Genomic DNA, 23306 nt, shown 5'->3' on the forward strand with positions numbered 1-23306 from the left:
ATAGGAAACACACTCATGAAAAGAATCTACTTGATTTTGTTAAAAAAAAAGGCACTGATTTTTTTTATTTAATCAGATTTTGAAGCCTTCATTGTAGAGGGAACAGAATTAGTAGAGACAAACACTTGGAGATTTAATGAAGAAACATAGCCCTTCCCAGGGGCAGTATCTGATCACATGACATGAAAAAATCCACATCTCTGGTAAATGGCTGACATCTGACACATAATATTGGTAAAAGAATACTGCACACAATGACAACTGTGATAGTGCTGGACAACTTCACACCATGAGGATTGCATTTGAAACAATTATAAATTTCAAGTGAGGCCTGATTAAAAAGGCAGCCATCATCAGAGACTGCTGGTGGCAGTGTCATCGGAAATCAACTTTTAGTTCATATGTGGCTGTACCTATGACACACATGAATATATTACATATGCAAATCTTTCTACCTGCAGTCTCATTTCTGTGTAAGTCTCTTTAGACAAGCAGGAGCATGTGTTAAGAGCTCAAATCTGTTTTCCAAATTGACAGTTTGAGTCTAAAGGCACATTACCTCACAGTGTGCCTGTATTTGGTGTCATAATTTTAGGGGAATAATGTTAAGAGAGTTAATTTGCGGGGGTCTTAATTCAATAAAAGTGGAGCCTTTACCAAATGATCAGGTCACAGAGAACCATAGAGGGAACACCTGGGAACAAGAAGTTTAAACATACTCACCTGCAAACAAGGAAGGGGTCCCCAGGAAAACAATCCAGGCCACAACATGATCTTAAAATTTGAGGTGGCAGAACTGTAAGTTAAAAAAGTATGTTGTTTACACCCACCAACATGGCACTACATTTTGACAGCACAAGCAAACTAACATTACTTACCAGGAGACATTTTAGATATTTTTTGGCAGAACTGCTGACATGGCAACTCAATGGAATCAGGTCATGTTCTGGTGGCATTGTTAGATTGTGACCCTGTGAAAAATGGTATCCACTATGGGAAGTGCTGAAAAGAAGTGAGGTTGCAGCTTCTGACCTTGGTGGTCTAGTTTTATTATGTGACAAGTTACACAAAAACTGCTGGAATAGCTTAATCACGTCTGTCATTTAATGTATAAATGATGCTATTAGGTATGATATTGGGTGATGGGGTGTCTCTGCCAGCAGAGCTCCTCTGTGTCATCTTGGATGAGAAAAAATGCCCAACACAATGATTTTCTTTGAGAGGAAACATTACCAGTATTTCAAAGGAGAAAGGTCCTGAACACCTCTTTCCTTGCATTTTTATTGAGTTCAGCTCATGCAGACATACATAGTATGCACGTAAAGCTCATCAACTAATGTCCAAAAAGCTAGTCATGAGAAACTGACATCATTTACAGATAGTAGTTGGAAAAACACAGAGATCATCCCAGGTCAGGGTTGGCTTTAGCTTAAGTGTCTATTTCATAGCAACAGGGCAGAGCAAGTCTCAAAGGAAACAATGTATATTCATTCTCTGGCAGGAATTACCACTGGGAGCCATCTGTTCCAGGACAAGGATGCAGCTGCCTCTGGCAATGTTCCCAGGCTGAGTCATGTAGGGAGAGCAAAACAGCCAAGAGACTAGGAGACTTTACAGAAAGCCTGAGGACTCAGGCTATGACAAAGCCAAGGGGTGATTGTTTTTCTGTCCCTTCTCTGAAGACCTCTAAGTCCTTCCTTGATGGTACATTGTGACTGTGCATGCCTTAGGTCACCCCTCCCTTGAGGGATCTTACCTGCCATTTCCTAACCAGCCATCCACCAGGGCCAGGCAGGGGGAAGTGAGGGACAAAGCGGCAGGACTCCTGCCAGGAGGAAATGTCCTGTCTCCTTAGTGGCTCACAGCCCCAATGCCTTTTCACTCAGCTCTACCCGTGGGTCCTTGTTGTCTGCTAATGAGGCTGCAGTCCCTGAAACCAGGCAGGATGACTCCCAACAAGTGAGTAAGTGTCTGAGAAGGTCTGAAAGGACAATGGAGCTGACTGCTACACAAATGATGCAATCACCGGCCTGCAGTGACTGCAGAACGCTGTGGATGGCTCGTCGACAAATGAGAAAAACATACACAGAGACAACCAAGTCCTGTGGGGAAGTAGGAACAGAATGGCCACTTTCTCTAGTGGGGAGCTCGCCGCCCGTTCCCCCACTGGAGAGGCTTTTTATTGGTTTCATTTGCATAAGAATTCAGGTAAAGCTCATTATTCATTTCTAGGAAGTAAGGATCAACAATAGGTAAGTAACAAGGAAGTCTGAGGGCCTATTTTGAGTCAGGGTCAAAGAGCTGTAAAAAACTTTAGGGAACAAACTTACTTCTTCCCTGGACCCTTCTCATTCAACTGAGAGCATTCTAAACAAAGCAGGTTCCACGAGATTTTACATATTCTTTCTTAGGCCTGATCACCCAGGGAACCCACTCTTTTCAGGACAGAGCTGCACCACCCTGTCATTGTTTCAGGCTTAGGTGGAGCAAGGGAACTAAGGCAACCAAGAGATAAGGAGATTTTCTCACAGACAATGAGGACTCGGGCTTTGTCAAAGCTGAGGGGCAAGGGTCCATCACCCCCTTTTGCTGTAGCCCCCAAAGACCTTCCTTGGGGGCCTCACATGTGATCGTGCCTGTCTTAAGTGGTTCCCCAAGGGGGGAACCTTACCCATCTTTGGCTAACTGACCAAGCACTGGGGGTCAGTTATGGATGAAGTAGCAGAAGCAGTGCTTCTGCCAGGGAGATAAGCTTTTGTCTCCTTGGTGGCTTACAGTCCAAGGTCATTCCCTCAGCCTTAGCCTTGGCAGGGGTTACAGCTTCTGATACCAGCAGGGCAGTTCCCAACACACAAACACATAAGGAAGACAGTTCCATGAAAACTATAGCCAATTGCAAGATGTTTTAGTTTGCTGTCGAGTCAAACAACATACCATTTTCTCCAATATTCCCATAAATATGTGAGCACTGACTTTGTACACCTTCATTTAACAGCTAGTGGAGGCAAGAATGGACGCTCAGATACTACTGGGTGTGGGACAAAGTGTGATCTAGTGTGAGACTCTTTCAGTGTCCCAAGGATTGCATAGACTATAGTCTAGGATGTGGGCTAACCCTTGTTATCTTAAGATTTGGGCTGTACAGACTTTCTGTGCCCACTCTCACCTCTGACAGGTTTTGACTGCTGTTTTTGGTGTATCTGCCAACTTTCTAAGGCTAGACATAATTTGTACCTGTCTAACTGCTCCTCCATGAATTTCTGTGTGGAGCTTTATAAAGAAAGATGTCTGGTATTCAGTCAGGTAACATTAGAGTGCTGCCGGGGAATCGCCACAGAATGAAACACCACCATAATGTTTTTTTTAGTTTATTCCTATCAGGCACAAAGGAAAAACTACATATCCCTGAAACATTACGAAAAACCAAAGGACACCTCAGTAGCTCAGGATTACAAGAATGAAGAGTAGCTGGTTCTCCATCACTCACTTCTTATTCTGCAAGTCCTGACCAGAGGTACATGACAGGCACAGTCAGCAGGATTCCAATACCTAACAAACTGCTTCTGACCAGAAAAGCCACCCAGTACTCCTGACATTTTCCCTATAACACAACACAAAAAATTGGCAATGGCTACAATGCTGCCCACATGGGATCACAGTAATGACCTAAGTTACCTGAGAATATTCACAGCTGAATGAGCAAAGTTGTTACAGGGAAAGCCAGATTCAGTGTTTACATTGAGGGAAACAGTTATATTATGGCCTTTCCCAAAAGACACATCCTGAGAAAGTGTGGACACAGCTGGCAAACATTTTGATCTCTCAACCTTCTTCACTAAAGTAAACTTGATAGGGATTTGTCTCTAAAATGTGAGCAAGTACCAGATTTCTTCTGTTTTGTTCTCTCAATTAGTAAGGGAGCTAACTTTTTAAAAGTTGCATGAATGGGGTGAACAGGGTGCTTTTTTCTAATTAGACTTCCCTGAAAGGTTCTCAGAGCTCTTGACTGCTCACCCAGGACACCTCCATTAGTATACAAATGCATCAGGCACAGCTATTCCCACAGATTCCTAGAAAGTTAACAAGGGTCCCAGATTTCAGAAGAAGGAGCTGAGTACCAACACTTGTTCTGTGATCACATTAGTGCCGTTGTGTTCCTTTGGAGTCTCCAATGACCCAGCTAGCTCACTGGGGATGAGGACTGGAACTACTCTCTAAAGACATTGTCACAAGTGTATGACATACACCCAAAAACACTGGGGGCTGGTGTTCCATGTGTTTGGTGGAAAACTACAGACATGGCAAAATTACCAAAAAAGTAAAATATAGCTGGAAATACTAATTAAATCAGGTCTGAGATTCATCAATATGATTTTGAAAAAATCATACTACTCGGGACATTTTTTGGTACTCACCTTCATGGGGTTAACATTAAAAAAGCATCTAAATGTAATTATATCTGCCATATGACTTTCCATGGACCCCTGTTATACTTGGAATCAGACCTTATGCTCATATCGGCCTATGTGGTGTGAGTCTCTATAATGGATTCCTATGGATGCTGTCTGCCGATATGAACACTTTGTGTCACCGCAAAGGGCTTTTGAACTAACTTCTCCACAATAAAGCCAAAGTGATGTAAAGTCACATACATGTTCCAAGTAAAAATAATGTCTTCCTGGTCAGGTGGCTCAATTGGTGCAGCATCATCCCATTCACCAAATAGGTGCTGGTTAAGTTCCCAGTCAGGGCACATACAAAGTTGTGGGTTGAATCCCTGATAAGGCAGGGTATACAAAAAGCAAGTGATCAATGTTTCTCTCTCACATAGATGATATATCTTTCTCTCTGTTTCTCTCTCTCTTCCTCCCTTGTGAAAACTAAATAAAATATATCTTTGTGTGAAGACTTTTAAAATGTCACTTTTCACTCATTTACTCCTTTGAATATTATATTTCTCTATATCTGTTTTAATCTCTCTTTTTCTAAATCTCACCCTCTCTGTCTTTAATTTTCTCTTTTTTATATATATTTTAGGGGGTTGGGGTACTATACACATGTATTAAGTTGTGGAAAAAGGCTACTAAATACCCTACCATGCAGAAGGCATCACCCCAAACACAAACGATTTGGCCTAAAATGTCAATGGTTAATACATGACAAGAGCTCCAACACTGATGCACATGGAGTACTTACTGTGTGCTCGTTTTCAGATTCTTTATATTCTTTATATAGGTGTGTGGTTGGAAGCACTGAAGGCTGTTGATGCAGCTCCTCTGTTGGATCACATGTGTATTCTTTATGACTTATATCCTAAAAAAAACCCCAAAACTCTGAGGTGCTAAATTTTGCCATGTTACTTCTAGTCATTATTGCATGAGGGAGATATGAGGTTCAGAAGAATAGAAATGTTCAGAGCAAGGCCTGGGAACCAGTAACCTGAAAGAAAGGGGCTGTCCCAGTTGTAAAACAGCAAAATCATGTAAGGAGGTGTCACCTGAGCAAGGTCAGTCTTCAGCCACTGATGTGGTCACCGGCCAGCAGTGTCCATGGCATTGTGGGTGAGATGAGACAAATTCACATGGACTATTAAGTCCTGCGGAGGAAAAGGGAGGGCAAGGCCACTCTCAAGAGGAGAGCATGCTGACCCATGCCTTGACAAGCTTTTATTGCTTTTCTGGGCACATTACATTAAAGATAGTACTCATTTACTATGCACAGGTTCACTTTAGGTGGTTACCTTTTACAGAAAACAAAGGAGAGGATGTGGCTAGTTACATGAAAAAAGAGGGATATTTGCAAATGTAAAGGGAAAAGTGGTTGAACTGGTTATACTCATCTTTGAAGGTTTAGCATAGATTTTAGGAAGTTACTTTAAAGATATGCAGTAAACGTTTGCTGCCTCAATTCAAGGTGAGGGAGTTTTAGCAAAAAGCAAGTCCAAAGCAGCATAGGTACCATGCAGGCCTGATTCCCCATGGTAGAGCCTATCCGTGGGTGTGGGTCCTGTGCACTGGACCTCACTTTCCACTGACCTTTCCGAGTGGGAGCTGAGTCCACACCACGCAGAATGGTCTCCTATAAGTCACAATGAAAGTCTGTAAACACATTGTTCTTACCCACTCCTGTTCTCAGGTTCTGAGCTGTTGAAGGAAGAGGAGCTGTATGAAAGATAACTATAGGAAGTGGGTGAGCACTGAAAATGAGGAGCAAAGCTAGCATAAATTTAAAAACAAGGAGATTTAACCACACCTGACATTAGTTGGAAAACAGGGAATACAGGAACGAATGGAGTCAGCTGGAAGGCAAAGAGACATGGGTGGTCTAGAAATTTCTGTGAGGCAGGCATCTGTGAAGTGCTCACTTCAAGGGGAAGACAGGGAGAAGTGGGTAAGAAGGAAGCAGGGCTGGTGTGATTTGAAAATATGCAAGAGGTGAGCAGAGCTATTATCAACTTACATTTATTTTTGATTAGGATGTAAGAATGTAGACAAGCTTTATTGCATGCATAAATTTTGTTTTTCCAAGACCACTCTTTGAAAACTCTCTCAACTCTTCAATATATATCTTTACCTTCTCTCTAATAGATTACTTGTTCATGTAAGAGGGCTTAATTCTGAATTCCCTATACTCTTCCATTGATTTAGGCATCTGATCTGTGCTGATACATTCATGTTTTGACAGTTTAATGTAGTATTAAACTCTTATCATATATAATTTGTTATATATATATTTATTTTTAATTTTCTTTTTAATTTTTGTCTTCTATTTATTTAGTTTAATTGTTGTTCAAGTACAGTTTTCTGTCTTTTACTCTGATCCCAGCCCACCCCCAAGCCCTCCCCACCTCCCTCACATTTCCATCCCTCCCCTAGTAGTTTTTTCTCCATATGTCTTATATTTCTTCCTGCAAACCATTCATCCTTTCCCCCTGAATTCCCTCCCCTCTGGTCACTGTCAGCCTGTCCTCAATTTCAGTGCCTTTGGTTATATTTTGCTTGTTTCTTTGTTTTGTTGTTTAGGTTCCTGTTAAACATGAGATCATATGGTATTTGTCTTTCACCACCTGGCTTTTCACTTAATATAATGCTTTCCAGCTCCATCCATGCTGTTGCAAAGGGTAGGAACTCCTTCTTTCTTTCTGCTGCATAGAATTCCAGTGTGTAAATGTACCATGGTTTTTTAATCCATTCATTAAGTGATGGGCACCTAGGTTGCTTCTAGCACTTGGCTATTGTAAATTGTGCTGCTATGAACATTGAGGTGCATAGGTTCTTTTGCATTGGTGTTTCATGGTTCTTAGGATATCATCCGAGCAATGGAATTGCTGGGTCAAAAGGCAGATCCAGTGTGGGCTGCGAACCAAAGTGTCGCAGGTTCGATTCCTAGTCAGGGTACATGCCTGGGTTGCAGCCCATGACCCCCAGCAACCGCACATTGATGTTTCTCTCTCTCTTTCTCCCTCCCTTCCGTCTCTATAGATAAACAAATAAAATCTAAAAAAATTTTAAAAATCTAAATAAATATATATAACAAAGGCAGATCCATTTTTAGTTTTCTAAGAAAATTCCATACTGTTTTCCATAGTGGTTGTACCAGTCTGCAATCCCACCAACAGTGCACTACGGTTCCCTTTTCTCCACAACCTCTCCAAAATTTGTTGTTTGTTGCTTTGTTTATGATGGTCATTCTGACTGGTGTGAAGTGGCATCTCATTGTGGTTTTAATTTGCATCTCTCTGATAGCTAGTGATACTGAGCATCTTTTCATGTGTTTCTGGATCATCTGTATGGCCTCCCTGGAGAAGTGTCAGTGACTTTGCACATTTTTTAATTGGGTTGTTTGTCTTCTTGAGTGAAGTACTGTGAGTTATTTATATATTTTGGAGATCAAAACCTTCTCTGAGGTATCTTTGGCAACTGTGTTTTCCCATACAGTTGGTTCTCTTTTTATTTTAATACTGTTTTCCTTAGCTGTGCAAAAGATTTTTATGTTGATGAGATCCCATTTGTTTATTCTTTCCTTTATGTCTCTTGCTTTAGGGGATATATCAGTGAAAATATTGCTGTGTGAAATATCTGAGATTTTCCTGCCTATGTTCTCTAGGACTTTAGAGGTGTCACACCTTGTATTTAAATCTTTTATCCACCTTGAATTCATTTTTGTGTATGGTGTAAGTTGATACTCAAGTTTCATTTTTTGCATGTAGCTTTCCAGCTCTCCCAACACAATTTGTTGAAGAGGTTACTGTTACTCCATTTTAAGTTGCTGCCCCCTTTGCAGGATATTAATTGACCAGAGACTTGGGTTTATTTCTGGACTCTCCGATCTGTTCCATTGGTCTATATGCCTGTTTTTATGCCAGGATCAGGCTATTCTGATTAGGGAGGCCTGGTAATACACTTTGGTACCAGGTATTGTGATCCCTCCTATTTTGCTCTTCTTTCTCAAAACTGCAGCAGCTGTTCAGGGTCACTTATGGTTCAATATAAATTTTTGAAATTTTTATTCTATGTCTGTGAAATACGCCAATTGGTACTTTAATAGGTATTGCATTGAACCTATAAATTGCTTTGGGTAGTATGGATATTTTGATGATGTTAATTCTTCCATGGTATATGTTTCCATTTGTTTCTGTCTTCCTCGATTTCCTTCTTCAGTTTTGTGTAGTTTTCTGCATACTGGTCTTTTACCTCCTTGGTTAGGCTTATTCCTAGCCATTTCATTTTTCTTCTCGCAGTATCAAAGGGGATTTCTTTCTTGATTTCTGCTTCTGTTTCTGCTAAAAGCATAAGTCTAAGGATCAATGAATCCAGGAGCTGATTCTTTGAAAAGACAAACAAAACCAACAAGCCTTTACGCAGGCTGATCAAGAAAAAATGTACACCAATTGGCGTACTTTTGTTTGTCTTTTCTGCTGTTTCATTGTTGCTATACAAAAATGCCTTTGATTTCTGGATATTGACTTTGTATCCCTCTGTTTTGCCAAATTCATTTATTAGGTTGAGGAGTTTTTTGGTGGAGTCTATAGGATTTTCTATGTACACTATCATGTCATCTACAAACAATGACAGTTTTGTTTCCTCCTTTCCAATTTGGATGCTTTTTATTACCTTTTCTTGTCTGATCGCTGTAGCTAAAACTTCAAATACTATGTAGAATAGAAGTGGTGAACATGGACAACCTTGTCTTCTTCCTGATCTTAATGGAAAAGATTTTAGTTTTTGCCCATTGAGTATGATGTTGGCTGTAGGTCTCTTATATATGTCCTTTATTATGTTGAGGAATGCTCCCTCTATTCCCACTTTGCTGAGTGTTTTTATCATAAATGGGTGCTGTCCCTTATCAAATGCTTTTTTCCACATGTATTGATATGATCATGTGATTTTTGTACTTTACTTTTTTATGTGATGTCTTACATTTATTAATTTGTGAATATTGTACCAACTTTACATTCCTGGGATGAATCCTACTTGATCATGGTGTATGATCATTTTAATGTATTGTTGGATATGGTTTGCCAATATTCCTGAGGATGTTTAGTGTCTAGGTTCATCAGTGATGTTGGCCTGAAGTTTTCTTTCTTTGTTATGTCTTTATCTGGTTTTGGGATTAGGATGATGCTGGCTTCATAAAAAGAGTTTGGGAGTCTTCCATCATTTTGGATTTTTTGGAATAGTCTGTGAAGGATACGGGTTAGGTCTTCCCCAAATGCTTTGTAGAATTCTCTTGTGAAACCATCTGGTCCAGGGCTTTTGTGTGTTGGGAGTTTTTTGATTACTGCTTCAATTTCATCTGTTATTGGTCTGTTTAGGCTTTCTGCTTCTTCTTCACTGAGTTTTGGAAGATTATATTTTTCTAGAAATTTGTCCATTTCACCTAGGTTTTCAAATTCTTGGCATACAGTTCTTTGTAGTGATTTCTTACAATACTTTGCATTTCTATGGTAATAGTTTTAATCTCTTCTCTTTTTTTCTGATTGTTTTTATTTGGGTCCTCTCTCATTTTTTCTTGATCAGCCTGCGTAAAGGCTTGTCGATTTTGTTTGTCTTTTCAAAGAATCAGCTCCTGGATTCATTGATCCTTAGACTTATGCTTTTAGTCTCTGTGTCATTTAATTCTCTTCTGATCTTGGTTATATCCTTCCTTCTACTTGGTCTAGGCTGTCTTGGTTGTTGTTCCTTGAGTTTGTGTAGGTGTAGGACTAGGTTGTTTGTTTAAAATGTTTCTATCTTTTTTACGTAGGCCTGTATTGCTACAAACTTCCTTCTCAGGACTACCTTTGCTGTGTCCCATAAGTTTTGGGTGGTTGTGAGTTCATTTCATTTATTTACAGAAACTTTTTGGTTTCTTCCCTAATCTCATTGTTGACCCACTCATTGTTTTATAGCATGTTATTCAATCTCCATGATTTTGAGTGTCTCAGGTTTTTTCCCTTGGGGTTGGTTTGTAGCTTTAGTCCCTTGTGTTTGGAGAAAAGTCTTGGTATGGTTTCAATTTCTTTAATTTGTTGAGGCATGTTTAGTGTCCTATCATGTGGTCTATCTTTGAAAATATTCCATGTGCATTTGAAAAGAATGTGTATTTAGCTTCTTTGGGATGAAATGCTCTCTATATATCAGCTAAGTCCATATCATCTAGGGCATTGTTCAATGCCACAATATCTTTGTTGATATTTTTTTGGAAGATCTGTTCATTTTTGACAGTGGGGTGTTAAAATCCCCTACTATAATTGTGTTGCTGTCAATATCTTGAAGTTCTGAAAAATTGTCTTTTTGTGTTTGGGTGCTCCTATGTTGGGTGCATATATATTTACGAAGTTTATGTCTTCTGGATGGACTCTTCCCTTGAGTATTATGAAGTGACCTTCAGGGTCTCTCTTTATGGCCCCTTTTTTTTTTTTAAGTCTATTTTGTCTGATAGGAGTATTGCTACCCTCGCTATTTTTCCCTGTCCATTTGCCTGGAAAATTTGTTTCCAGCCTTTCATTTTCAGTCCAGGTAGGTCTTTTATCCTTAGGTAGGTCTCTTGTAGGCAGCATATGTGTGGGTCATGCTTTCTTCTCCATTCAGCATTCTATGTCTTTTTATTGGGGGCATTTAATCCATTTACATTTAAGGTTATTATTGATAGGTACTTATTCATTGCCATTTTCATACCTGTGTTCCTCTTTCTCTCTCTTTTCCTTCCTTTCCCTAAAGCGGTCCTTTTAGCATATCTTGCAGTGCTTGTTTGGTGGAGGTATATTCTTTTAGACTTCTTTTGTCTGGGAAGCTCCTTATTTGGCCTTCTATCCTGATTGAAAGCCTTGCTGAGTAAAGTAGTCTCGGTTTCAAACCTCTGGTTCTCATTACTTGGAATATTTCTTGCCATTCTCTTCTGGCTTGGAGTGTTTCCATTGAGAAGTCAGCTGCCAGTCTTATCAGGGCTCCCTTGTATGTTACATCCTGTTTCTTCATTGCTGCTTTTAAGATTCTCTCTTTGTCTTGGAATTTTGCCATCTTGTTTATGATGTGTCTTAAGTGGACTTCTTTGGGTTCCTCTTGATTGGGACTCTGTGTTCCCTGGATTTGTGTGACTTTTTCTCTCCTCAAATTAGGGAAGTTTTCCATCATTACTTTTTTCAAATAGGTTTTCTCTCCCTTGCTCTTCTTCCCCTTCTGGTATCCCTATTATAAGGATATTACTATGTTTCATATTGTCTTGCATTTCTCTTAATCCCTCTTTGTTCTTTCTGAACCTCTTTTCCTTTTCTTGCTCTTTCTGGATGTTTTTTCTACTTTGTCCTCTAGCGTGCTGATCCGATCTTCTGCTTCACCGATCTTGCTTTTGATTCATTCTACTGTGTTCTTCAGTTCAAAAACTATATTCTTCATTTCCTCTTCACCCTTGTTGATAGTTTCTATTTCCTTTTTCACATTGATACACTTTTCAATGAGTTTATTGTAGTTTCCCTGTAGCTTATGGTAATTCATTGTGAGCTCATTGACCTTCCTGAGAACGATTGCTTTGAATTCAATATCTGATAGTTGAGTTGCCTCTATTTCACTTAGCATTCTTTCTAAGGCTTCCTCCTTTCCTTTCATTTGGGGATTATTTCTTTGTCTTCCCATTGTTTGTGAGACTCTTCTTGTTAGCCTCAGCTTCTTAAATTGATCTGTTCTGGTTCCCTGGGTTTATGGTAGAATACTTGTGAGATTCAGTGGTGCAGTCTCCTTGTTCTCCAAGCTCACTGGTATTTGGCTGTCATTTGTGTTGGTTCTGTGTTTATATGGGTTTTGATTGTTGTTGGGTCTTTCTTTGGTGGGTCCTTCCCACCAGCTATTTAACTGAGGATCACTCTGTCCACCACCCCCTGTATTTTGTTGTACTGGTGTGGGCAGGTTGTGTTTAAGCTGGTTCTTCTGTGTGTACAAAGTGTTAAGGATTCTCTCTTGGTCTTGTTCAGTTGTTTGTTCTGGATAATTTCTCCACTATTTAGTGTATTTCCAGGTAGGTCCTGGATTGAGGTTCATGTGGCTTCCACTCCACCTTTATTTTCTGTTGTTTTCTATTGGTGGTTCCTTTGTTGTGTTTCCTCTTCCAGTGGGTATCCTGGTATTCACAGCTTCCTCCTACTCTTTGTTGTGATCAGTTGGAGGGGGAAGGCAAAACGGTTTAAGACAGCAAGGGTGTATTCTGTTATATTTGCAGTAGCAGCAGGTAGAGAAGACACAGGGGATCCTTTGGCTATGTACAGTGTTAACCATGATATTCCACCCAACTATCCACTTTTTAGAAAGGGTGGAGAGAAGATAAGACTCTTGTTGGGGAGGCAGGGGTTGTGAGTTGGATATAGGAAGCAGTGAGCTTGTTGGAGGTCAGATTCTGAGGTAAGGTGAGAGTAAAGGATAGTAAATAGGTGTAGTATGTGAGAGAATAGAGTTAACCACAACAGTAATAGAGTTCAGGAAAATGTGAATTGGGATAAGATCTGGGAGGGCTGTTGTGTAGCATTTACAATTGTATGAAAAAGCTATTATTTATAATAATAAAAATGGAGCAACAATCATATGACAAAATATACGTGATCTGTATAAGAAGAATAGGAAGTATAGGACCTTGGGTAGTGTGCTAATGGAACACAAGTGAAGTGAAGGACAGTAAATGAACAATTCACTATGAAAGAGAGTAGAAGAGAAACCAGTCAAACAATACAATTTAGCCAGCCAAGCAAAGAAGACTACAGAAAGAAGAGGAATACAAAATACTAATAAAATAAAAGATGTAAGAATAATAAAAAATAACAATACAAATATGCAATAACTTGCCGGTTCTCTGTACAAAGTGAAATTTGTCTCCCTGTCTCAGCTGTTGGGTTGACCCCTCTTTGGGTCCAACTCTGGTCTTTTCACAGTTTCATGCTTTTTGTCTCACTTGTGGTAATTTAAAAAAAAAGAAGGAAGGAAGGAAGAAGTGATAAAATGGGAAAGGAAGGAGGAATAAAACAAGAAAGAAGGAAAGAGAGCAAAAGGGAGTTGAAAGATAAAAATAATAAAAATAAAAATATAAAGAATTATTTTGTGTTTTTTTTTTTAAAAAGCCTCTTGCTGGCTTCAACCTGGCCAAAATGGTTTTGTTGGTCTTCCTGGCTGCAGCAGGCTGATGGGGCAATTGGTTTTGCTTTTCTCCCTTCATGATCCGCATTCAGTCAGCCTCCAGCCCAGCTCTCCAGCAGCCTCTGGTACCTCAGGCTCCACAGGTTCAGGTGCACACTTTCCCCAGGGCTAGCCAGGTGCCTCTACCCAGGGCTCTGGGTGTGGGAGAGAGGTTTCCTCAGAGTGCACTCTCCCTGGGTTGGGGGTGTGTGCGCTCACTCAGCCAGGCCACCTCAGGTCCCTCAGGTTTGGGTGTACACCCTTCCCAGGTCTATGGGAGTGTGCAGGGCCTTCTGCATCACCTCCAGAGCACCACCCAGCTGAGTGGGGAAGAGGCCAGTATGGCCACTGCAGGAGAATTCCCAAACAGTGTCTCTTTTTTCACTTTTTCTTTTTGAGAAATGCCTCCTACTGAAGCCTGCCACTCTGTACTGAGGCCTGGCCTCTCACACAGCCCAATTCTCCAACCAGACCAGAGACTATTGGGGTCAGCACCTGTCATGGCCCAACTCTCAACTCTTCCCAGCTTTTGTCCACAGACTATGTGGGTGCTCACAGCACCTGTATGTTTTCCACTTAGTCCTTATTCCCCTCTCTGTGACTTCAGGCAACCAGGTCTCTCCCAGTGCTTACTCAAACCTTGTTTGGCAGGGGAGGGAGCTATTGACCCAACTACCTCCTAAGAACCCTGTGGCAGACCAGGTGGGTGCCAGGGCTGGGGCTGCAGCCACCCTGGTCCTCGCACTGGTCCCAGGGACCGTATTGTCCTGAAGTGCTCTCCTTACCATCTGGTTTTTCAATGTCCTCTACAATTTTTGGTCTCCTATCTTTATATATGTTGGCTGTTTGCTCTGTTCCTCTGTAGCTTAGCTAGGTTTTCCTCCCATGTGTAGGGGGAAGTGGAATCGCTCCCTCCTACCTTGCCACCATCTTCAGTCTCTTGTTATATATTTATTACATATACACATGTATAAATTATATATGCAATTTATATTATATATTAATTAAAGTATTACTGTACTTTAATAGAACAGTCTGAAAACACAGAGTGTGAATCTCCAACATTGTTTTTTCTTCTTCACATATATTGGACTATTTAAAGTATTTGTGGTTCCATATAAATATTAAAGGTTTTGTTTTAATTCTGAGCAGTAGTTTGATAATGGTTGAAATGAGCTAATAGCTCTGGTAAGTATTGCAATTATAACAATTTAATCTTCCCATTGTATAGGAATGCTTTATCTTTCCATTTTTTGTGTATTCTTTGCACATTTCTCTTTTCAATGACATTTAATTTTGAGAGCACAGGTACTTCATCTCTTTGTTTATTCCAATTCACAAGCATTTATTTCTTTTCCATGCAATTGTAAATGGGATTACTTTCTTTACTTCTTCTTTCATTGTTTATTAGTGCTATGAATGTGACAGATTTCTGTACACTCAGTTTGCATTTCATTCTTAATTATTTTATTAATTCTATTAATTTTGTTGAATACTTTAAGAAATTGTGGATGGGCGGCAACATGGCGGAGAAGTGAGCAGAAGCCACACTAAACTCCTCCCAGGACCAATCTGGAATTACAACTAAATTGTGGAGAAATTACCCAGAACAAACAATTTAATTATAGTGAGGGAGAAGCCATAGTATCTCAGACAGATAGAAGAACCACCTTCGGAACAACCTGTCTGGTAAGGAATGCAGAGGAGACTGAGAGGCCTGACTGGGTGCCCACAGGCAACAGTGCCTGATGGATAATTAAGCAGCACATTAGACCCCCTGAGAAGAATGGGGTCTAAACCCTAAGCTGTTGTCCCCAGTTTCAAACAGAAGAGCCAAAAAGTATACAGGTAACAACCAGCACCAAAAAGCAGCAGGGTTGGCTCTGCCAGAGATAGATGGCTGGAGATGCAAAGAACCACTTAAAGGGCCAAAGCAAGATTTTCATTTGCTGTCACTTACCTATGGTTCCAGAAAAGGTGGGAGCAGATTTCCATGGAGATGTCTGAGGAGAGACTGGTGATCAATACGTTGAGGAGAGTGCAGAGAGAGTGGACACAGGGAACCCTGTGCTAAGTCAGCCCCAAAACCCCAGCATCCAACATGCTCAGGCAGACCACTCCCTTCTGAGTGGCAGCAGCCTGAGGGGAAACAACAACCCAGCACACAATAGAGACTCTTCCCTGGCTTATAGGGAACGAATCAGCATGGTGGTGGCAAATGTAGCCCAGCACTGATCCAGAAAATCAATCAAACATGAGGTGGCACATAGGAGCCAAGTGTGCAGATTGGCTTTCCCATGGGGAATCAGGCCTGCATTGTACTGAGGCTGCATTAAAACTTGCTATTGCTAAAACTCCCTCACCCTGAGTTGAGACTGCAGATGCTTAATGTGCATCTCTGAAGCAACTCCCTAAATTCTCTACTAAGTCATCCCAAGGACAGAATGTAACCAAATCAATAATTTTTATCATTCTCTTGCATTTGCAACATTTTTTTCTTTTTTGTTTTCTGTAAAAATAATCACTTAATATAAATCTAAGGATAATGAATGAGAACCTTCTTGACTGGAAAGCAATGAAAGCTTATATAGGCAAGGGTTAGCGTGCTCTCCCCTTGAAAGAGGAGCCAATGCGCGCGCGCTCTCGCTCTCTCTCTCTCTCTCTCTCTCTCTCTCTCAGAGAGTGGCCATGCTGTCCCTTTTTCTCAACAGGACTTCTGTAGTCCATGTGAATTTTTGTACTGCATCCACAACACACAGACTGCTGGCTGGTGTCTGCATCACTGGCTCTCGGTTTCTTAAGCATTACTGTGGAGTGCAGAGAGACTAAATTAATAAATAAAGCATACAGCCACAGATGTAAATCACTGGCAAAGAGGGGTGGGGCATAGTGGACTAGAGATGCTTGAGGAGAGAATGGATATGGAGGAGACAGCTGAGAGACCAGCTGCTGGGATCCCAGTGCTGAGTCATTTCCCATACTTTAGCAGCCATCCTGTTCAGGCAGACCCCTCCCCTCTGAGTAGCAGCAACCTGAGGGGAGACAATAGCACCAACTCCTGGAGGAATTCTGCCATGCCCTATGGGACTTAAACCTGACTGCTGAGTGCAAAGTTACTAATAACTGAAAAAGACAACCATAGTCAGCAGAACTCTGGCAGTCAAAGTGCAGGAAGCCTAAGGTCAGACATGCTCAACATCTGACATCACTGGAGGCAGATACAGAAAGAAAAAGAAAAACAGTGCTAAATATAAAGTCTACTGAGACAGAGTTGACTCTAGTCTTCTTCATGACTAGTGATATTTTCTTTCCTATATAGCTCTTCAATGTTCATTGCTTATCCAGCAAGTTTGTGCATAATAAGTCACTAGAATTTGTGCTATACTTTATTTCTCCCCTTTCTTAAAATAGTCTTAATCTCATTACATCCTTATTAATACTTGTTCATTTGCCATGGATACTGAGATTGCAGAGGGAGATATTTTTGTGGAGGTGGGTTTGTTCCCTGGGCCAAAGCAATTTATAGACTCAATGCAATCCCTACTAAAGTAACAATGACATATTTCACAGATGTAGAACAAACATTTCCCAAATTTATATGGAACCATAAGTAACTCTGAATAGCCACAGCAATTTTGAGAAGGAAATACAAAGTAGGAGGGATCACAATACTTGATAAGAAACTGCATTACGTGGTCACTGTAATCAAAGCACTCTGGTATGGGCATAAAAACAGACACATAGACAAATGGAAGATATTAGAGAGCCTGGAAATAAGTCCAAGTCTCTAGGTCAATTAGTACTCCACAAAGTGGGAAGAAGCATAACCTGGAGTAAAAAGCGTGTCTTCAACAAATGGTGTTGGGACAGCTGGAAAGCTACATGCATAAAATTGAAACATGATCACCAACTTACAACATCCAAAAAAAATAATTTCAAGGTGGATGAATGACTTCAATGTAAGTCATGATTCCATAAAAGTCCTAGAAGAGAACATAGACTGGAAATTCTCATATATTTCACGCAGCCATATTTTAACCAATATGTCCACTAGACCAAGGAAAGAATACACAAATGGGATCTCATCAAAATAAAAAGCTTCTCCACAGCTACAGAAAACAGCATTAAAATGAAAAATAAAATGAAATATATATATTTATATATACATGGGAAAACATATTACCAATGATACCTCAGACAAGGGTTTGATCTCCAAAATATATAAAGAACTTAAACAACTCAATGACAAGAAGACATACAACCCAATTAAAAAATGGGCAAAGGACTTGGACACTTCTCAAGGAGGACATACAGAGGGCCCAGAGACATATGAAAAGACGCTTAGCATCACTAGCCCTCAGAGAGATGCAAATTAAAACCACAATGAAATACCACTTCACACTGGTTAGAATGGCCATCATAAACAAAGCAACAAACAACATGTATTGAAGAGGATGTGTAGAAAAGGAAACTCTAGTGCACTATGGTGGAAATGCAGACTGGAACATCCACTAAGGAGAACAGTACAGAATTTCCTCAGAAGAATAAAAATGGAACTGCCTTTTGATCCAGCCATTCCACTGCTAGGATTACATTCTAAGAATTTTGAAACATCAGTTCAAGAGAACCTATGCACCCCAAATTCATAGCAGCACAATTCATAATAGCCAAGTGTTGGAAGCAACCCAAGTGCCCATCAGTAAATGAATGGATCAAAAAACAATGGTAAATTTACACAATGGAATACTACACAACTAAAAGAAAGAAGGAGCTCCTAACCTTTGTGACAGGATAGGTGGTACTGGAGAACATAATGCTGTGTGAAATAAGCCAGGTGGTGAAAGACAAATACCGTATGATCTCACCTATAAGTGAAACCTAATCAACAAAACATACAAGCAAACAAAATATAACAAGAGACATTGAAATTATGAACAAACTGACAGTAACCAGAGGGGAGGTGGCAGGGAATAATGGGGAAAATGGGGGAGGGTTTTCAGGAACATCTATAAAAGACACATGAAGAAACCCATAGGGGGATAGGATCGAGGGTGGGAAGTGGGGATGGCTGGTCTGAGGGGAATGGTGGGGGGAAATGGAGACAAGTGTATTTGAACAACAATAAGAAAAGGAAGAAAAAAATAAATTCTGTATCATGCCATCTACAAATACTCATAGTTATCTTTCTTTTCTGGTTAGATGCATTTCATTTATTTTTTACTGCTATGTCTAAATATTCCATTATTATTTTTAATAATAGTAATGAAAGTAGACATTCTTGACAGGTTTTTGATCTTTAAAATGTTCTCATTATTTCACAATTGAGTATTATATTAGCTGTGAGGTTGTCATATCTAGCCTTTTTCAAGCTGAGACCTCCCCTTCTATTAGCATTCTTGTGAAATATTTTTATCAGTAATTCATATTTACTTCTTCAAAGATTTTTTTTGTATTTCTCACATAATCATGATTCTTGATTTTAGTTTTTGATGTGATGAATCATACTGATTTCTTGCTGGATGTTGAGCCATCTTGCATCAGTGGTAAAATTCACACTTGATCTGGGTGTATAATCATTAAAAAATATTATTAACTTTGGTTAGCTACTGTGTCATTGAGAATTTTGGCCTGGACACTTTTCAAGAATATATGCTTGTGAATCTCTCTCTTTTCTCCCCCCCCCCCTCTCCCCAGTGTCTTCATGTAGTTTCAGTGTAAGAGTAATGCTGTCCTTGTATATTAAACTTGGAATTGTACTTCAATTTATCATTTAAAAATAAGTGTTAGAATTCCCCTGTAAATCTATCTAGTCCTGAATTTTTTTCTTTGGGTGTTGTGATTACTGCTTCAAATTTGTTGCTCGTAATTGTATTCTTAAGCTCATGTAATTCTTACTGGTTTAGCCTTCAAAGAGTGAATTTTTAAAAAATTTCCCATTTTATTGAATTGTCAAATTATTTGTATAAAGATTTGATGGTATTTCTCAGTAATTTTTTGTGCTTTTTTTTGGTGTTGATTGTAGTTTGTCTCTTTTCCTCATTTTATTTATTTATGTTTTCTTTATTTACTGCTTCATGAGTCTTACTAGAGGCTTTAAAATTTTTTTTATAATTTCAAAGAAGTAGCCACCAGTTTTATTAGTCTTTCCTATTATTTTTCACTTCATTTGTTATGGCTGTGATCTTCATTTTATATTATTTCAACTTACTGCTTGCTTTGTTACTTCATTTCTAATGTATTTAGAAAAACTCAATTAATTTTATTGAAAGTTGCCTGCTGTTTCTTTAGAGGAAATATTATAATATTTCATTTTATAACAGCTTTGGCTAAATCCAGGTTTTCTAAAGCTGTATTTGCACTTTTATTTCTTTCAATATAGTTATTGTTTTTCAGTTATAATTTTTGATTTATTGGGTGTTCAGTTGCCTGTTTTGTAATCTCAAAATATTTTTGTGTTTTTTCCTTTATTTGATTTCTAATGTCTTAACACTGTGGTCAGAAAATATGGTTAATATAAATTTAAATAGTTAAATTTTAATTAAGATTGTTTTTCTCCTAGTAGAAGAGCTATCTTGGGAATTTTTTCATGTAAATTAGAGAAAAATGTGTACCCTATGGTTTTAAATGCATTGCCCTATAAAAATCTATGAATTAAATGTGGTCTAATATTGCAATTGAATCTATTTTTATTTTTAATTTATTTAAACACAGTCTTTTTAAATAAGATTACTTCTCCATAATCACCTCATATGACACATAATTTTTAAAAGGACCCTTTGAGATAAATGATTTTTCATCTCAGCATTACAGATAGGAAAGTAAAAGGCATTACATCTACTTTAAAGTCACAACAGTTTTGTGTTTCATTTCCAGATTTTCAACATGAAACAATATATTTCCACAGCCATCCCTCAAAAGGTACGGAATGGATGTTTTAAAAGATTAAGGAGAAAGCTGGAAAAGAGAAGGGGATCTCAGAAAGGGCCTCTCACTAGTGTCTGTACAACTGACTCTGTAGGTCTGAACTTCACAAAGACTAGTTCCATGTTCTCTGTAGGCACAGAATGAAGATAATACACTTATGGTATACATGCCTAAGAAAAAACACCACCATTGGTTAAAGGAAATAAAACAAAGTGGCAACAGTTTTAGACAGTCTCTTCAGTAAGTGGTCTTCAAAAATCAGAAAATCATACATGCCAAAAATAAATCTAGGCAACTCTATAACAGCATTAACAAGAAAAAATATTAAACAAATGTCAGGCCTGCCTCCTCTCCCAGAATTTCAACAGATGGAAATTCCATGCACCTTACATTGATTTCTTATTTATTCTACCTCTGTCCAACTTCTATTTCCTCAAACTGACAGCAGCACCATACCTCTCCCTGACTTCCAACTGATACTATTCCTGCCCACCTGTCTTTGCCTTCAGACTGACACCAAGTCCACACACCTTTCTCAGGGGTTCAGCTACTCCAGCCCTGAATACTTCTCCCTCTCTTCCAACTGAATCCAATCTCAGCCATGTCTCCCTACCTTCCAACTTGTGACATCCTGCCCTGTGTATGCTTAAATTCAAACTAAGAAGAGCCCTGTTCATTTGATCCTTACCAGTCCTGTTTCTATATGCTTTTTTCACTCAACTCCTTTTGCATCAAAAGCCCAGAATCAGAAAACACTGGCATGCAGAAACACCAATATTGGCTTCCCTTTATTCTGGGTGAACCGTGAGTTTACTCAGGTGAGATATTCCAAGATGCCCAAGCAAGACACATCAAAAACTCTTGCTCCCAGTTCTCAAAATTCGGTCTATTTTCACACTTCAGCTCTTTCTAACTCTCCAGCTAGGATGTATTTCTCTTTACAAGTCTCAATGCTTCCTTCTGAATGCTTCCAAGCTTTGGTGCCTAACATATCCCATGCAATATTTTTTACATAGAATAGGACAAAATGTAGCAAATCAAATCCTTTTCACTAAGTACCTCATAAAGGACACACCTTTGATATATCACAAAGGCTACATCCTCAGCTTACAGCATCTCAAAACCCACACTGCATACAAATATTTTGAAAGTTAATCCCCAACATGCACAGTGTATGCATTCACACTGGGGCTCTTATGTGCCTAAATTAGTGACATTTTAAGTCAAATAATTTATTTAAGCTTTCTTCCACATCATAAAATATTTGGCAGCACCTTACAGAATAAATGCCTCCAGAATCTCAACCCCACAGAGGTAGAAAAGAGAAGGACACAGATTAATGGAAAGCATAAGGATATAAAAGAAAGATGAAAACAAGCAGAGCCATGACTTATGTGGCCCAGTGTGCTGGGCATCACCCTGTGAACCTAAATGTCATTGGTTCAATTCCAATCAGGACCCATGCCTGGGTAACAGTCCAGGCCCCTGTTTGGAGAATGTCAGGGGGTGCAAATAGATATTTCTCTCCATTTTTCCCTACCTTCCTATCTCTCTAAAAATAAATAAAATGTTTTTTTAAAAAGCAGAAAATATTTATGTGGAACCTAATCAAATAAAACACACAAGCAAGCAAAATATAACTAGAGACATTTAAATTAAGAACAATCTGACACTAACCAGACTGGAGGTGGGAGGGCATAACTCGGGGAAAGAGGGGAGATGATTCAGGAACAATAATAAAGGACACGTGGACAAAACCAAAAGGAGGTAGGATTGAGGGTTGGAGGTGGGCATAGTTGGGCTGACAGGAGTAGTGGAGGGAAAATGGAGACAACTATACTTGAAGAATGAAAAGGAAGGAAGGAAGGAAGGAAGGAAGGAAGGAAGGAAGGGAGGGGGGAAGGAAGGAAGGAAGGAAGGAAGGAGAGGAAAGAAAGAAAGAAGAAAGAAAGAAAGAAAGAGAAAGAAAGAAAGAAAGAAGAAAGAAAGAAAGAAGAGAACAGGAAGAAGGAAAGAAAGAGAGAGGATCTAAGATGGCCGTCGTAGTAGGAATGATGCATATTTTGCTTTCCTCTGCTCAGGGGAGAAAATCCTGACGCGATCTCTGGCATTAGAAAGGCAGCAACCAACATATTTCAGCATTTTTTGAAAACAGAGGACCTGAGAGGCATTGTTGGCAGAAACCGAAAGAAACAAAGAAAGGATCTAGGGGAGTGCTGCAACAAAGGTAAGGGTCCCAGGACAAGCGTGTGGTCCCTGGGCTGCAGCCCAGCCCGGGGCTTGCCTGCTGGGTTTACCATAGGGTTCTTGGGAGAGAGCCAGGTCAACTGCTCCCTCCCCAGCCGAGCAAGGTCTGAGCGGCTCTGGGAGGAATCCAGGTACTGGCAAACACACTGGGGTGGTGAGCAGCTTTGGAGGCGGTGGACACCAGAGCCGAGTCGCGCAGCAGACCCGGACTCCCACGGTTACCGGTCTGGCTGGAGCTTTGGCGGTGAGAGAAGCCAGGCCACTGTGGGGAGCGGCGGGCTCGAACGGGAGGAATTTCTTAAGAGGAAGGAGTGAATAGACACAGACACTGTTTGGGGAATTCTCCTAAAGTGATCAGTGGCTCTAGCCTGTCTGCTCCCCAGCTGTGAGCACGCAGGCACGGGTGCGCAGGCACGGGTGCGCAGGCACGGTCGCACCGGCAGCGGACGGGCCGCACCCGCTCCTGGGAGCACTGGCCCAGGAGCGCGCCTGCAAGGA

This window comes from Phyllostomus discolor, chromosome 12 (assembly GCF_004126475.2).
Source record: "Phyllostomus discolor isolate MPI-MPIP mPhyDis1 chromosome 12, mPhyDis1.pri.v3, whole genome shotgun sequence".
In the NCBI taxonomy this organism is placed as follows: Eukaryota; Metazoa; Chordata; class Mammalia; order Chiroptera; family Phyllostomidae; genus Phyllostomus; species Phyllostomus discolor.